This window comes from Sciurus carolinensis, chromosome 13, assembly GCF_902686445.1.
Source record: "Sciurus carolinensis chromosome 13, mSciCar1.2, whole genome shotgun sequence".
NCBI lineage: Eukaryota > Metazoa > Chordata > Mammalia > Rodentia > Sciuridae > Sciurus > Sciurus carolinensis.
In genome coordinates, this window is record NC_062225.1 from 13,381,093 (window position 1) to 13,398,199 (window position 17,107).

Genomic DNA, 17,107 nt, shown 5'->3' on the forward strand with positions numbered 1-17,107 from the left:
TCTTTCATCCTTGGCACGACTATTCTCTGTAGTGAATGTAGTAAGTAGTGTCTTAAAGTAAATCGAACAGTGGTTAGGTATATGCAGAAATTTTGCTTGCTGAGTTTAAGTTTAAACTTTTGATTGGTTTAATGATTTTGATACATGAATTGTCCAGGGTTCTGGCTCTTGCTGTTACTTTAAAACTGTCATTGTGGCCCAGAAGAAGTGAGAGGAACATTGTCTGGGCTTTGGAATCAGGTATAACTGGGATTAAGTCTTGGCTCAGACACTTTAACAGCTGTGTGACCTCAGGCAAATTACCTAACCATGCTGAGCCTCAGTAGATTTATCTGCAAATATGTACATGACTGGGCTGTTGTGCAGATGGGAGGTCATGCAGATAATAGCACAAAGTGCAACCCACGGAAGTTCCTGAATAAATAATGGCCATAATAATATAACAACAACAATAATAATTTCCACTGCTCTAATGGGAATGACAACACCAAATCAGTTGTTAGTGGCTGCCTTGCGTCTCCTATACCCAGGGACGCCTCTTAGAGTAAGAAGTTGCTTCACCCTAACACAAGGCATCTATGGGTGCTGTATAAACATAGGTAACACGTAAACTTACATGTGTATCATTGTACTTAGCTTGACACAACCGAAGGCACACAGCCCGTTGGCTCCAGCCTCTTCTCATGTAAGAGCAGTTTGCATTGTTATCGACTCTTGAGGTAAAAGTCCTTTCCTGGTGAGATCCAGTCAGCCCCTTTAGAATGAGGCGAGACCTGCGTTTTGTTCGATGCCAAGGCCCCAGCTCAGAGGATGCCTCTGATTCCCTCCCTCCGTCTCTGATGGGTCTCCCTTCCCCAGGTCCTCTGTGCGTGCTTCCACTCCTGACCCCCCAGGTTAGTCCTCTCACCTTCCTTGGCCTATTTCCTCATCCTTAAATGTCATGACTAGGGCAGCCAGATGATCCCAAAGTGAGCAACCTGAGAAGGAACGTGAACTCCAAGACTGGATGACCCGGTGCTCAGTTTCCTGCAGGGAGAGATACATTTACATAAAGAATGAACCTGACCAAACTTATACAGGAATAGACCACAGTGCACTTCACCTTTCCATACATCCATGATGCACCAATTTAAAAACTATAAATGAATAGAAGAAAGATCAATAGAATAGCGAAAAGGGAAGAGGGAGAGGGAGAAGTAGAGGGAAAGGAGTGGTAAGGGGGACTGACTTGGAGCAAATTATATTCCATGCCTATAAAATCACATCAAAATGAACCCCAATATTGTGCATAACTATAATGCACTAATAAATAGTAAAAGAAGAACCTACTTGATGGGTTTCTCTCTGAAAGCTGAAGTCCTTGGTACTGCTCTCAGCAGCTCCCTCCCTTCTCCTTGAGTGAATCAAAGCACCCTTGCCTTGATTCTTATTTTGTCCCAAGCTCTTCCCCAGACTCTACTGATGGGCTGTGACCTGTGGTCACTTCCTGATCTCTGATCTCTGGTCGCTCTTTGTTCACCCATCATTTCTTCCTTTTGGCCTACCTGCCAAATCGTGGCCCAAGAAGAATTTAATAATGGAAAGTCTATTCCTAATGAACACTTGTCTGGTTTCTTATCTTTTAAAAATATTCTTTTATGTCTCTCATCTTATCAACAACCTTACGTGGAAGGATGTTTTCCTACAACTGCTAAGTGTAGATGGTGTGGTTAGGGCAGGAAGGATCTGAAGCTTAGTAAACTAGAAGGGGGTAGTACCTGGATTAAAACCTGGATTTTCTGACACCGACTACTCTTCAGATCTTCAAAGTCCTCATTTCCATATTCTACCAATACGCTTAGGACTTAGGATAATTATTTATCACCTGTAAAGGTTGACAATTGCAACAAAAATAGCCCATCAAACAAGGGTAAGGGGACATAGAAATTCGTCTGGCTTCTTGAAATGCTGACATAAGCTTGTGGACATCTACAATAGGGAGGTACCTTGGAAATTATCAAGTCCCACCCTGCACATGATACAGAGGAGTAAATAGGTCTCTACAGGAAATGTGATTTGTCCATCACTGCAGGTCAAGCTTGGCTGCTACCTGCAGAACTTTCAGGAAATGGAAGGAAAGGTCAATAAACTTCTTGGGACAGCAAAGAGTCAACCAGCTTACAGAGCCCACCCGCTCCCGCTGGAGTCCTGGGTTTGTCATAAACACACAGTGTACTCATGATACGAACTCAGGTTGCCAGGTCCCTCCTAGGGGATCTGAAGCGTCACCCTTCCGGGAAAGGAAATCAGCCACACTCCCTCTCCATCTTTCTTGTGTCTGTACTCTTCAAGCTTCAACATGGCTGACTTATGTGCAGACGGCTGTGGAGGGCAAGGGAGGAGCCGCATAAGGCAGTGCTCAAACCATCTCTGCTCTGGAAGCAGCTCTGGAGCCTTTTGTGGTCACTGGGCTGTCACTTTCTTGAAGCTGCAGTTCCTGAGACCTCTCAGCCTCAGGTTCCTTGCCTGTCCTGCCTCTTACCGTCTTTCCCACCTGTCCAGCGTTCCCAGCGTCTGAATGCTCCCTAGCTGTGAGCCTTGCAGGGCCTTCCTGCTCACCTGGGGGACAGATCCCATCCCACCTCTACCTGGGTTGTCTACCGCTGCGAGCTTCTCCTCATGGCTCCCTGGTGCTGCCTCCCCTGGACCTCTGCTTCTGCATGTATGGAAAGAAGCCATAAAATCTGTTGTGACGGGTTTAGAGCATATGATTAAAATCACACTAACATAGGGCCTAACCCAAAGGAGGCCCCCTATAATGGCAGCTATTAATATGATTTGCAATGGTGTCTCCTCCTCCGATTACAGACTCCTAGAGGTTAAGGACCAGGTCATTCATTTCTGTACCTGTGTCTGGTACCTATTAACTGCTTAATAAATGTCTGCAGAACAGAATGAAAGAGAACCATCCTGGCTTACTGTGTCTCTGAGCATCTGCTGCTCACAGTGCTGGTGGCTTCCAGACTGTTTGCTAGAATGATGCTCTACCCAAAGATGCCAGCCTTCTGACTGGCTCCTCTTGTTCACCGGGACTCAGCACCGTTACCAGAGGAAAGGGTGACCTTCACACAAGCTTTCTTTAAATTGCTGTGTGAACAAAGGAAAAAGGGAGAAAAGGAACATCTTTATTAAAGAACATTCTAGAATGTCAGAATAAGGATTTGGGAGGAAATGATCACAGAGGAGCCTTTGCTCAAGGGCTGGTTCTGTCCAGCTGGGCAGTGGCCATGGCCCCTCATATACTAGTTACCCTGGCTGTGGGTGAGGCCCTGTGAACATGAGCTTCCCCTCCCCCGCCATGTGCAGAAGTGTATGTGGGTTGCACACAAATGTGACTTTTGACTCACTTCAGAGATCAGGTTTGCTCAGAGGTTTCCAATTACCATAAAAATTTATTCCATGGCAGCTTTTATGGTGTGAGGGGCTAGAATGCTGAAACAGCACTGCAGAAAATCAGCCAAGAGCTCCTAAGGCCCACCCCAGGTCAGACCTCTAAAACCATCGAGTCCGCGTGCTCACCCGTGGGTGAAACAATAGAAGGGGTGGTGGCAAAGGCTGGCGTAGTCACTAGAAATAACAAGAGCAGTAAGCTTTAGAGTTTGCCGGAGCTACTTAATTTCTCATGTAATTTCTAAATTTGGAAAGTGATGTTTACCTTCCAAATCCCACCACTCCTTCACAAAAACAGGCCAAGCATCTGTTTCACAACACTCTCCATCCTCTGGCCTGGTTTTGGTCTCCTGAGCATGCTCTCTGAAACCCTAGATCCCTGTATCTGGCCCATCTTTGATGGTAAGTGCTATCATTTCTCTTTTGCATTATTGTGAATTATAAAATCTCTTGTTAGTGATGCATGTCTGTAATCCCAGTGACTTGGGAGGCTGAGGCAGGAGGATTACAAGTTCAAAACCAGCCTCAGCAACTGAACCCTGAGCAACTTAGTGAGATCCTGTCTCAAAATGAAAAACATAAAGGGCTGGGGAGGTAGCTCAGTGGTTAAGTGCACCTGGGTTCAATCCCAGGTACCATAAAAAAAAAAAAAAAAAAAAAAAAAAAAACCAAAAAACCTCATTTGGATAAAAATCCCTTTGTTCCCTCATGGTACATAGCACCAGGCTGTGGCTGTGGGGGGTATGGTAAATATTTCTTGAATGAACAACAGAAAAACTGAAGTAAAACCTATGATGAGACTTCAAAAACTATAAAAACTTTTGAAATAGTGGAAAGTCTCATATAATTATTTACAGATAAAATTTACCAAGTGAAATGTATTTACTGAAATAATTCTTTGGAAGATAGGAAGAGCCTTTTTTTCTTTTAAACACACCTGTCCGTGTGTAACTCCCTCAAGGAAATGGACCCGATTTTTCAATCCTTTCCAATCCCTACTAACTGGCACATATTTGGCATAATTTTTTCTTTCCCATTTCTTTTAAAAATGGAAATATTTTTGCCGCCTTACTTATTGAAAAGTGACACATACTTGATGTAAACAGTTAAACAATATAGAAACGTAAAGTATAAGACTCACGTAGGTCCACGTGGAAAGAAGTTATCCACTAATGTTTTTCCACAGTTCTAATGCAGTGTAAATGATATATTTATACTCTCTCATCTGTTCTATCTGTAGTCTGCTTTTAAAACCCCGTGCAATGTCGTGGCTTCCTTTGCACATAGATGCACAAAGGCCTCCCTCCTTCCCTAGCAGCCACACAGTTCTCTTTATTACCTCTGTTAGAACTCCAGGCAGGTTTCAACTTTTGCTATTAAAACCATACTGCTGAGCAATTCTGGCACATAAATCTTTTTTGGCACTTGAGTATTTCTCGGGTTACCTTCAGACATGGAATTTATGCATTGAAGGGTATAAACATTTAACATTTTGAGATTCTGCCAAATTTCCCTCCAAAAAGTTTTTGTTTTTCCAATCTATATCCCCAACACGAATTAAGAAGGCCTATTGGGCTTCCCTACCTTTTCAGTCTTTCCTGGCATCTGTTGAAAAACTTGTATATTTTACATGATACTTTAGGTATAAATACTGCAGACTTTTCCAGCTATTTTCTTTTCTTTTCTTTTTTTTTATTTTTAACATAGAGTGTGTATTCTTTGGCCTTCACTAACAGTCTGTGGGGTAAGTGGGGAGGCCTTATTTTTTCTGTCTCAGAATCAGCCACGAAGATTCACCCAACAAGTCAGCGTCAAAATCGAAAGTAGGGTCCTTGAACTGTTTTCTCTGAGTTTTTTGCCCTGACAGGCAGGTCTAAGAAGGAGCCCCTGGGGGGTTCTGCAATTCTCAAATTTATGCTAGAACAGAAAAAATGCTCTGATTGGGGTGTTCAGTTTCTTTAGCTAAAAGTAGCTCTCCTTTCTTACCAAGCCAAGTGGGGGAGGGAGGTGACAGGTGGCCCAGTGTGTTGACATCCGGCCTGTCAGGAAGTTCTGGGTGGGTGGGAGGTGGCCTGCTCAACTCAGTGAGCAATGCCCCAGGAGCTGTCCTTCCACACATCCCCTGTGGAGAGGACTGACCAGGGAACTCTCCTCACCCTCTTGCTAGTGTCCTCTGAAGTCTAGTGCTGTGAAGTCATCTGCAAACTCTCCTGTTGCTTTAGCTACATTGGGTTATTGTTATTTTCTCAAGTGCAGTTTACTAATTCTTGAAAATGAACACCTAATGTTATTGTTACATAGAAATTAACATAAGCTATTTCGGGGAGAGAGGTTGCTTTGATAATCTGAGGCTACTTTGCCTCTAGTAGTGGATCAGGCAGGAAAGTCGCTGCATATTGAAATCAGAATAGAAAGCACCATATCCTAACATAAACAAGATGATGGCTGAGGCAATACTTTGGAAGGGACAATGACTGGCAGCATGGATGTTTATTTATGTGTGTTGGTTTGTTTATTATTTTTGTGGTAATCAGAAATGCACCCAGGCTTTCTACCACTAAGTAAATTCTATGTCCTTTTATTATTTTGAGACAGGCTGATTTGCCAAGGCTGGCCTTGAACTTGAGATCCTCCTGTCTCAACTTCCTGAGTGGCCATGATTATAGGTGTGCACTACTGTGCCTGACTGCGTGGATATTTATATGGACTGGGACCACACTGTCTGATATTATCTGGTCACATGTGACTATTGAACACAAAATATGGCCAGCATGCTTGAAGCACTGAATTTTTAATTTTAGTTAACCTTAAAATTTAGATTTAAATTTTAAAAACTGACACGCAGTTCGGTTATGGTATTGGAAAACTTAAGTAATTTCAAACAAGTTGGGTGTGTGAAAGTACTTTTCAATGGTAAATTTCATGAAAACTAAAAACTGCTCAAGTGTTTCTGATGAAAATTTAGCATTTGAAGTGAAACGTGCTTTAAGTGTGAAATATACACAGACTTGAATAGCGTAGTATGAAAAAAAGAAAGTAAAATAGCTCAATGATGTTTATGTTGATTTTATTTTGAAATGAGAGTATTTCAGGTATACTAATTTAAATAAAATGCAATATGAAAATTCATTTTATCCATTTTGTGTTAGGTTTTTTTTGTGGCGATGCTGGGGACTCACTCAGGGCCTGATACGTGCTAGGCAAGCGCTTTCACCACATCCCCAGCCCTCGATTTGTGTGTGTTTTTTTTTTTTTAATCATTTTATCCATTTTTAAATGTGGTTATTAGAAAACGGGAAATTTCTTCATTTATTGAGAATGTATGCAACACCAAACAGGTGCCAAGTACTGAGTCAGCAAAATAGCAGAACTAAGACGTACTGTTTTTACTTTTTTGTTTGTTTTGGGTACAGAGGATTGAACTCAGGGGCACTGGCTGAGCCACACCCCAGCCCTATTTTGTATTTTATTTAGAAACAGGGTCTCATTGAGTTGCTCAGCTTTTGCTGAGGCTGGCTTTGAACTTGAGATTCTCCTGCCTCAACCTCCGAGCTGCTGGGATTACAGGCGTGCACCCTGGCAACCAGCAGAAGGGCTCTGTTTTAGTTAGCTTTTTCGCTGCTGTGACTTAAGGACCGGGCCAAACGACTGTAGAGGAGGAAAAGTTTATTCAAGTGCTCACGGTTTCAGAGGTCTTAGTCCATAGAAGACCAGCTCTGTTCCTCAGAGCTGAAGGTGAGATAGAACATCAAGGTGGACATGCATAGGGAAGCAGCGCACATGGTGATCAGAAAGCAGAGAGACTCCGCTCTGCAGATACAAAATATATACCCCAAAGCCATGCCCCCAATGAACCACTCCCTCCAGCCACATGCCACCTGCCTCCGCTACCGCTCAGTTAATCCCATTAGGGATCAATTAACTGATTAGGTTAATGTGATGGCCTAATCATTTCTCCTCTGAACCTTCTTGCATTGTCTCACACGTGAGGACACCACGTCCAAACCATAACATGCTCCTTATAAATCAGCTGTAGTTAGCTGAAACATACATGTATATGTGCAGGTGTGATCCCAAGGAGTGTAACATTCCTAACACAAATATTAAAATCACGTTGTTTTCCCTAGCTTTGTGAGTTAAATTCCTAGCTTATTAATTTGCAGACTATTTCATTTTCTAGTACAGATGATTAAGGCTGTAATTTTACTCTAAGTACTCCATCAGGTTAATTCCACAGACTTGATGTGTAGCATTTTCTCTCTTCCTTTCTTTTTTTTTTTTTGGTACCAGGGATTGAACCCAAGGGCACTTAACCTCTGAGTTACATCCCAGTCTCCCTCTCAGCTTTTTAAATTTAGCACAGGATCTCACTGAGTTGCTTAGGGTCTCACTAAGTTACTAAGGCTAGTGACTGGCTTTGAACTGACGATCTTCCTGTCTCAGTCTCCCAAATCACTGGGATTACAGCCTGCTTCACTGACTGCTGTGTCAAGTTTTCAGTTATTAGTGTTAGTATTCTACAGATCACATTTTCTTAAATCTCCTTTGTGGAAGAGACTACTAGTTGCTCACACAAACCTACTCCATTAGAACTCGTAGGTATGGACTTTTTTCAAACACTATATAACCTCTATGCAATTATATTTTATTAATAATCCTTGCAATGAAGGAAATGAGTGTTATGCTAACAAGGGTGACCATTCCCTGGAAGAGTCTTTTTTTTTTTTTTTTTTGGTACTGGGAATTGAACCTGAGGGCTCTTAACCACTGAGCCACATCCCCATCCCTTTATATTTTTTATTTTGAGACAAGGCTTCACTAAACTGCTGAGTCTGGCTTGGACCTTGTGATCCTCCTGCCTCAGCTTCCCAACTCTCTGGGATTACAGGTGTGCACCACTACACCTGGCTCTGAATAAGTCTTAATGAGAGAGAAAATTCAGACACATCGAATGACATGTTAATTTTCATGTGGGCAGGAACTCATGGAACAACAACAACAACAACAAAAATTTAGATTTCTTTGTAGATGGATTGTTAAAAAACGGTTAATAATATTGATCTCTAGTTTATTGTAGCATCAGGGATGACATCTAAATCTTTATAATATATTTCTAAGGACTGACCTGAGACACAGAGGTGAGAAATTGGAGAGGAATGGAGTGTAACCCACCCTCTGTCAATCAATCAGCCAACAAATATTATTGAATATCGATGACATGAAAGGCCCTGAGATAGGTATTGTGAAGGATGGGATAATGTTAATGGTTGAGAAATAACTAATTACATATATTGACTCATTTACTATTCCCGTAGTCCTATAAGGTAGAGATTATTGTTGGCCTTGAAGCAGTTCAACTAACTTAACCATGGTCATATCGGCATCAAGGGGTGGATCTGGGCATTTTTCCCAGGTCCCAGTCCCAAACCTAATACATTTGGATACATTCAGGAATGCAGTCTCCGTTCTCAGAGAGTTTCACATCAGGGAGAAGATAAGATACATACAGATGAACAATGAAATCGTAGTACGAGCTTTGTCAGGAAGAGCTTTTGAGGGCTTTGTGGGAAAGGATGGGCCGGAAGAAGAGGGAGGAAAGAGAGCAGTCCAGGCTCATAGCAGCTAGGGCATGGACCCAGGAAAGTGTCCATTCTGATGGTGGGGTCAGGGGCAAAAGGACACAACATCCTTCCTCCTGGCTTCTTTCATTGTGACCATGCCTTTTCCCCTCCCATTCTGTGTGTCTGAAGCTGAAGAATGCTTTTGGGATAGTTTTGTTTCTGTGTTTGGTGGCAATGGTTGTGGAACCCATTGCTGGGCACATGCTGAGCATGGGCTCTACCACTGAGCAGCACCTCCAGCCCCTGAAGGACGTTCTTAGCAGAATCCTTCCTATTCCCTGAGGTTGGATTTTGAGCATGGGCGAGGACGGGGCTGGAGTCGTTAAGCAGGGATGTGCATAGACTCAGGGTGGTGGGAGGAGGAGAGCGTGAAGATGGGGCACTCAACCAGCATCTCTAGCACGCCAATGACAAGCCAACTCATGGTGGCTGGATTGCAATGGGCTGAACTGAGGCCAGGATCAGGCACCTTTGAAGTGGAGAGGCAAGAAGGACAGAGAGAGGGGCAGCAGCCAGTGGGGCGGAAGGACCTGTCTGAGCCATCTTCCCCTGCCTCTCTCATGGGCAGTGTGGTGAGAGCACAAGACTGTGAGTCAGCAGAACTCTGCTCCATTCCCAGTTTTCCTCTGCGTCAATCACGCCCTCTTATGTCAAATCACATCACCACGTCAACCCTGGAATTCCCGGCCAAGGGGAAGTGGTACCCTCCTGACCAAGTTCCCACAAAGAGAAGACACACACATGCCTGCAGACCATAGGTGAGGGACCATTGGTGGCATCTTGTTCCTCCTGTTTCTCCCAACAGCTGCCCAGGGTGGGAACTGTGTGAAGTGAGACCTGCCTGTCACATGTAAATTTGCCTCTGAGGTTCCAACTCATGCACATGTCCCCAAGAAGTATATCTTCCTGGTGTTAATCGCGCCTCTTAATCGCGTGCCTTAACTATAGGACAATTTGAAAATTACTTAAAATACATTTTAGAGTGTATTAGGCAATTTCATCCCAAGTATTGATTCTGCCATTTATCCGTGTCAAGTTCTGCTTCCTCGGATGTTGAAGTATAGCACCAGAGAAGCACGCCCAGGCAGGCGTATTAAGCAGGTTTTATTTAAAGATAATAACACAGACTGCTCCCTGGGGGGGAGAAGGGGCCATGACTGATGTTCTAGAATCTCAAGGAGTGAGCGTTCCCTGAATCTTTTATGGATTAGGGTCTCCTATGTTCTCCTGTTCTCTCCTGCTTATCTTTCTCTTTCCTGCCTATGTGACTAGGCCCAGGAGATGCCGGTGAGATGGCAAAAAGGTGAGCAGCGATTGGCAGGGGCCAAATGGAGTGTTTCAGAAAGGTTGGGGCCCAGGGGGCATCAATTAGCAATCCCCTGCCTGCAGCTTTTTGGGAGGGGTAGTACAGGCAGGTAACCCTGGTGATCAAAAGGGCTCTGGGAGACACTGACATTCCCAGGGGCGGACTCCAACTTCCCAGTCTCAGATGGCCTCCGTTCCTCGATTTGACCAGATTCCCTATTCTACACCAACTGCCTGTCCGGTTCTGACTTCAGTATACCACCTATATCCAACCATGGAAGACATTTCGGTGAATATCTTTGGAAAAGTATGTGTTCCGTTTTATAATACACATTTTTCCCCCCAGTTTCTCTGTGTAAAACATAATGCACACATTTATTTAATTATAAAAATATAAGACTGGGATCCTATTATACATACTACTCAAAATCTGCTTTTTCTTCACTTGATAATGTATGATGAATATTTTCCTTACCCTGAAATCTTTTTTAACAAAATAGTATTTTTTTTTATAATTTTTTTTAGTTGTAGATGGACATAATACCTTTATTTTATATATTTATCTTTTTACATGGTGCTGAGGATCAAACCCAGGGCCTCACACATGCTAGGCAAGCTCTCTACCACTGATCAACAACCCCAACCCCTTTAACAAAATATTTAATGATAGTGCATTCTGGTTTTGTTGATTGGGTGCACCTCCCTTGGTTTCCTCTCTGCATCACCATGGAACTGGTACCTGGGTAGGGAAGGGGCTAAGAGGGAGAGATAAGAACAATTTGCATCTGGGTCCTGTCTTAGATGGTTTCCTATTGCTATAACAAAATACCTAAGACCAGGTAATTTATAAAGAATAGAAATTTATTTTGCTTGTGGTTCTGAGGCTGGCAAGTCCACTGTCTTGGCCATGGCACCTGCTTGGCACCTGATAAGGGCCTTTTGCTGCCTCATGACCTGGTGGGGGATGTCACATGGTGAGATGGAGCAAGCATACGAATTCCATTCTTACTTCTTCTTACAAAGCTGCCCGCATGACCTCCTCTAATCCTACTGACTTCCCAAAGTCCCCTCCTCCAAATCGATTAACATATGAGTTTAAGGATTCCTTCCTTCCACCCTCCCTTCCTTCTTTCTGTCCCTCCTAGTGCTGGGGATGGAATCCAGGGCTTTGTCCATGCTAGGCAAGTGCTTTATCACTGAGCCACACCTCCAGCCCATGTCTATTCCTTTTGAAAGGGGTCATTGTCATTGTAAGGAATACTTACTTCCTTGAATTTTCCAAAAAAATAAGGTAATTTGGTTGGTCGTTGGATCTTCTGGGCTAACCCTTTGTTTCCAGACTCTTCTGCTCTTGCATTTCAACAATAAGGGCTGAATGTGGAGACAGAGAAAACATGTCAAGGAAAACAGAGATGGAAAGCACCCATTTTCTTCAAAGAGCTTACTGCCTAGCATGGGTACAGGAGCCGCAGGGTGTCAGTCATGCGAGCGTCAGTCATGCGAGAGTCCACGCAGGCCTAGGCTGAGCCAGACTGTTGGGTCTGAACCCTGGTTCACCACTGGCAATGCATGTGGCTTGCACAACCCAGCCAGTCCTTTGAAACCCCGAGGGGGATAGCAATGGGACCTTCCTGGAGGGGTGTTAGAGGTATAAATGTAAGCCCTGAGCAGGTGTTTGGCACGGAGTAAGTGTGGCTCAGCAAGGTCCCTGAATGTGTAAGGCTGACCAGAACAAAGACCCAGGTTAGAGACCAGGACACACTTCTCAGGAATGGCAGGGCTTGGAGAGGTTCCGATGATACGGAAAGGGTGGGAAGGGCTTCAGAGAAAGAGCACAGCCTGTGCCAAGGATGGAGGTCGGGTCATGTGGAGGACAGTCAGGGAGAGCGAATGGCCAAGGAGTATATCTGTCTCAAGCTTTGTGTCTGTTGAGGAGTGAGTGGGAGTTAAGGCAGGAAATCAAGGCCTCGGAGGCCGGCTGGAAGAGACTGTGCCCAGTTTGGGGAGAAATGAGGAAGTGCCAAAGGCTTTGAGCAGAGGCCCCCAGGCACAGCTGTCCTTGGGTAGGATGGAGTGGGAGGGGGAAGATGAGAGGGCAGGGGTCACAGGAGGCTGTCATGGAAATCCAGGCTGTGGCAACTGCGGCCTGGGGGAGTGGGAGGCGGGCGTGGGGGGGGGGTGATGCCAAGGGGGCTGGGTTGGCCCCACCAGCCACGAAGCACAGGGCCCCTCACTTGGTTCAGTGCTCTGCTGGCCCGTCTTGACCTTCTGAATAGATTTTTGAACTAGGAATTCCACAAATTTTGAAAAAGTCTCACCAGTTATGTAGTCAGTCTTGGATGGGGACCCACAAAATGTTTGACCTTGGAGTTGTCCAGAGGAGGGAAGAAACAAAAGGTAGTGGGGGAGTCAGGGTGAGAGAAAGAGGAGATGGGAAGCAGGCTGGTGTTAGGGGAGAGGACACTGAGAGGCCAGCCATCCCGAGATGCTTGAAGAATTTGGTCTAAGAGCTCACTCAGCCAAGTACTTTGAGCAATAGTTATTTATTGGGAATTCATATCATTGTGTTAACCTTTTCTTCAAACACCTTTGGATTGTTTCATTTTATTTTAATGAGATGCACTTATTTTTGTAATTAAAACACAAAATTGCTAAAATCATTTATTTGACAATAATACATGCAGCTTTAGAAGTAGGTATAAGAAATAAACTCTATTTATCTTTTTGCCGTACTGAGGATTGAACCCAATGCTCGTCCATTGAGCTACTTTCCTATCCCTTATTATTTTGTTTTGAGACAGGGTTTTGTTAAGTTGCCCAATCTGGCCTCAAACTTGAGATCCCCCTGTCTACTGAGTCATTGGGATTAGAGGTTTGACTCACTGTGCCCAGCTAAGAAGAATCTTTAAAATGGGTCAAGAACTGAATCTGAGAAACCACTCTTATGGACTAAATTGTGTCTCTCTCCTCCATACCCCAAAAGTTCATATGTTGAAGTCCTAACCCCCAGTTATCCTAGAAAGTAACTTTATTTGGGAAAGAAAAAAAGATTTGGGGCTGGGGATATAGTTCAGTTGGTAGAATGCTTGCCTAGCATGCACAAGGCCCTGGGTTCCATCCCCAGTACCACCAAATGAAAAAAAAAAAAAAAAAGGTGTTACAGGGTAATTAAGTTATAACAAGGTTATTAGGGGGTCCTAATCCAGTATGTCCTTATAAGAAGAAGAGATTGGCGCACACAGTGGGACTCTATGTGAGGACACAGGGAGAAGGCCATCTACAAGCTGACAAGAGAGGCCTCAGAAGGAAACAACTGTCATGGTTTGGGTGTGGTGTGAGTGAATCCCCCAAAGTTTCGTGTGCTAGAAGCTTGATCCCAAGGACAGTGGTGTTGAGGTGGTAGAACCTTTAAGAGGTGGGGTGCTCCAGGGGAAAGGATTAATGTAGTTTTCCTGGGACTCTGGCAGTTCCTGAGAGAGGGGGTTATTATGAAAAGCCCAAGCCCGGTCCCTGAATCTCTGTGACTTCCTGTCAGTTCTTCTGCATGTACCCCTACCACTGTGACACCATCCGCCATGAGGCCTTCACCAGTTATGAGCTCATGCCATGCTGTTGGACCTCCAGAATTGTGAGTGAAATTAAATTCTTTTCTTTCCTAATTACCCAGTCGTGGGTATTCTATTACAGCAATGGAAAATAAACTAATAGACCAACCCAGCTGACACCTTGATCTTGGACTTTTGTCTTCACAACTGTCAGAAAGGAAATTGTTTAAGCCTCCCAGTCTGTGGTACCTTGTTACAGCAACCCTAGCAGACTAATACAGCCACTTTCTTCTGGAAGAACAGAAAGAGGTCGAAAAGTCTCCAGAGACAGCACAGAAGGGGTCAGATGAGGTAGATGGAGAAGGAAGAGATAAAGTCAAAAAGCAGAGAGCATCTGAAGGATGAGGGATTGCTGCTGGTGCAGATGGTGTTGAGGGAGGCCAGGAGGACACGGCTTGGAAGTTGCTGTGACCTTTTAGAGGATAATGTCACTGGTGCAGCAAGGGGGAAATCCAGGTGCTTTAGGTTAGGGAGGGGACATGTCATGAGGCTCTAGGGCCAGTGAACCCTTACTTTCAAGAAGTTTCCATGTGAAGGTCAGGGTAAAGATGGGACAGAGGCATGAAGGGAAAACAGAATGGAGGGAAGGACTTTTTTAGGGTGGGGGAATCCCTGGGTAAGCATGGCTGGAGAACCCCAAGGAGAGAGAGCCCAGTGAGGTTCATGGTGCATCCTCTATGTTTGTTAAATGAGCGACAAGGACTGGGGGAAGGTCACAAAGCTCAGTCGGACAGGTAACCACAGCACACATTTGGCACTGCATCCATAGAAGGAAGGGAGGGATCCTTGTGCTGTCCCCTAATTCAGGAGATAGGGGCCCAACCATAGGACTTCCCCTCCTTACTGAGTTCCGCCTGGTTTCCTGTGATCCCCATCATTTTGTAACCTCCCTTGCCGAATTTGGAGAGACGGGTGCCAAATGTCCTCCTATCTCCCAGCACCTGTCACTCAGGGCTTTCCCAACTGCAGAGCAGAGGCCAATCTTGAGGTAGGCCCTAACACTCACCTACAGACCTTTAAGGTCAGGAATCCCGAATGTTCAGAGGGGACTCTGGGCTGCTTCCTGCTCTTCAGCATCAGACTGAAAAGTTCTCTCCATCCTGCCTCCTGGGCCCAATCCCCTGGCAGTTTCCTTGTTTTCTTGGGTGGTGAATGCTAAATTTCTGGGCAGTCTCAACTCTAGGACCCTCTTTCCTCTTGGCTCATAGTTTTCAAACTTTTAAAGAAATGGCTAAACCCATCTTTCAAATAACACAGAAATCCCTAAAATATCAAATGACTTAACGTACATTTTATTAGTATATATTTCCATTATAAATTCAAACTTACTATATTCACACATCATAAAGTCAAGCAATGTGAATTGCAGGCTGTTTTAATAAATGGAAAAAAATAGACACTGGGGTTATTGGAAAACATTTTCATCTGGAAGGCAGCCTCAGGGCTTAGTTTATTTCTGATGTTTGCTTTTGTCACATTGTAAGGACAAATTCTTAATTTGCACAGATAAAGGATTATAAACTATGACAGTTTTTCTAAAAAAAAAAAAAAAATGACCAGCCTTGCGAACCTTGGGGTGTTCTTTAAGTAAAAGCAAATGATGGGAGATTTATTCAGAAGTCTTCACAAAAGTGACTTATCTTTGCAGCACACTTAACCTGCAGTATACTACATGTTTGTGAATAACATATTTGAATACATTATATTACAGTATGCAAAGTAATTTAGCAATTTTTAGAAATAAATTGGAATCAAGTATTTGTGGAAACCAAAATGGTGTTTTTTATAGGATGTGGATCAAGATCCAGTATGCTGAGAACCACCTTGAACTCCAACCTTGTCGCCAACCAACAATATTCACTAAGAACCTACTTTGTGACAGATTCTGGGAGGGGCTGAAGATAGAAAAGGAAAAATACATGACATGTCCTCATCCACAAGGACTTTGGCCTGGAAAATAAGTAGAATCAGAGAGAAAGTTCATCAAGTGTATCATTTGCATGATGTTTAGAGAGTTCAGCAAGTAGGTGATTGCGGAAGCTGGCGGGGGAGAGGGACGGGCGGGAGACATGGGGTGGTTGTGCAGGGCCTGGATGCAGAACAGATTTCTCTGTACTGGTTACACAGTAATCCCCCACTTACATTTCAAGACACTCTGCAGATGCTTAAAGCCACAGATAGTACCAAATCCTGTAGATACTTGTTTTTTCTAGATATATATATTTATCTCCGATAAAGTTTAATTTGTAAGTCAGGCAACAATAACTATTAATAAAATAGAACGATTTTAATCCTGAATTGAAATAACAGTTATTTAAAATTCATAAACTGTATTTCTGGAATATTCTATTTAATATTTTCAGACCTTGATTGGTGGGGTGACTGAAATCATGGAAGGTAAAACTATAGAATGGGGTGAGGGGGCTACTGTACCCAGATATTGGGGGACAAGAATATAGGGGAAAGGAATTCCTTAGAAGGAATGCAGAGTCAAGTCATGGAAGAGTGCAGTAGCCTGTGTGTGCTGGTCTCAAGCTGTGAGAGATCTTTGGAGGTGGTTGGCATAATTGGAGAACTTGGGAAAGTAGGCAGGACTTGTCATGGAGGGACACTTCAGAGCAAGAAAGAGGTGCCTCAGTCCTACCTTAGAGTGATGGGCAGCCACTGAGAGACTTTAAGCAGGGACATGCTTTGTAGCATTTGTGCTTTTTAAAAAAGACCCTTCTATGTGGGCAGGGAGATCACATAGGAGTCTATGATGAGGCTAAGGGTGGTGGACGCCAAGTGCCCTGGGGACAGCAAAAAGCGGACGGAGTCGTGATACCAGCACTGACGTGGCTTGGTGGGATGATGAAGAAGAAAAAGTCAACAAATGTTGACTTCACAAACGTTTCCGCTCAGAGGGGTCAACTACAGAGTGAGAATTCTCACCCAGGCCTCTCTGCCTCCGGGGCCCTCAGGGCAATACCATAAGAGGAAGAGCCATTCAATCAGAGGTGCGCTTCTGAATCATCCTGGATACAGACCCAAAGGAAGTGTGTGAAGCCCCAGCCAACCCAAGCGAGGGAGGTCGTCAGTCTTCATGCAAGTTTGCTTGTAATTTGTTGCTGAGAATATATGGGGGAATAATCTGTGTGGGATGAAATT

General features: G+C 44.0%; 1 protein-coding gene and 1 non-coding gene across 7 annotated transcripts in view; both read left to right on the plus strand.

Annotated features, from left to right (window-relative positions):
* Positions 1–17,107, plus strand: part of LOC124963040 (uncharacterized) — a 68,566-nt gene that overhangs the window by 39,323 nt on the left and 12,136 nt on the right. For 2 of the 6 annotated variants that reach the window (XM_047522459.1, XM_047522458.1), the window contains exons 8-10: positions 10,323–10,353; positions 13,891–13,983; positions 15,750–16,223. The exons of 1 other annotated variant lie outside the window; for it this stretch is intronic. The gene's annotated coding sequence lies outside the window, so the exon portion shown is untranslated. Of the gene's footprint in view, positions 1–10,322; positions 10,354–13,890; positions 13,984–15,749; positions 16,224–17,107 lie in introns of those variants that run through there. 3 more of the 6 variants (XM_047522460.1, XM_047522462.1, XM_047522461.1) reach the window with 2 other exon arrangements.
* Positions 13,415–13,487, plus strand: Trnaa-agc (transfer RNA alanine (anticodon AGC)). Its single transcript has one exon. It is a non-coding gene; the product is annotated as a tRNA-Ala (tRNA).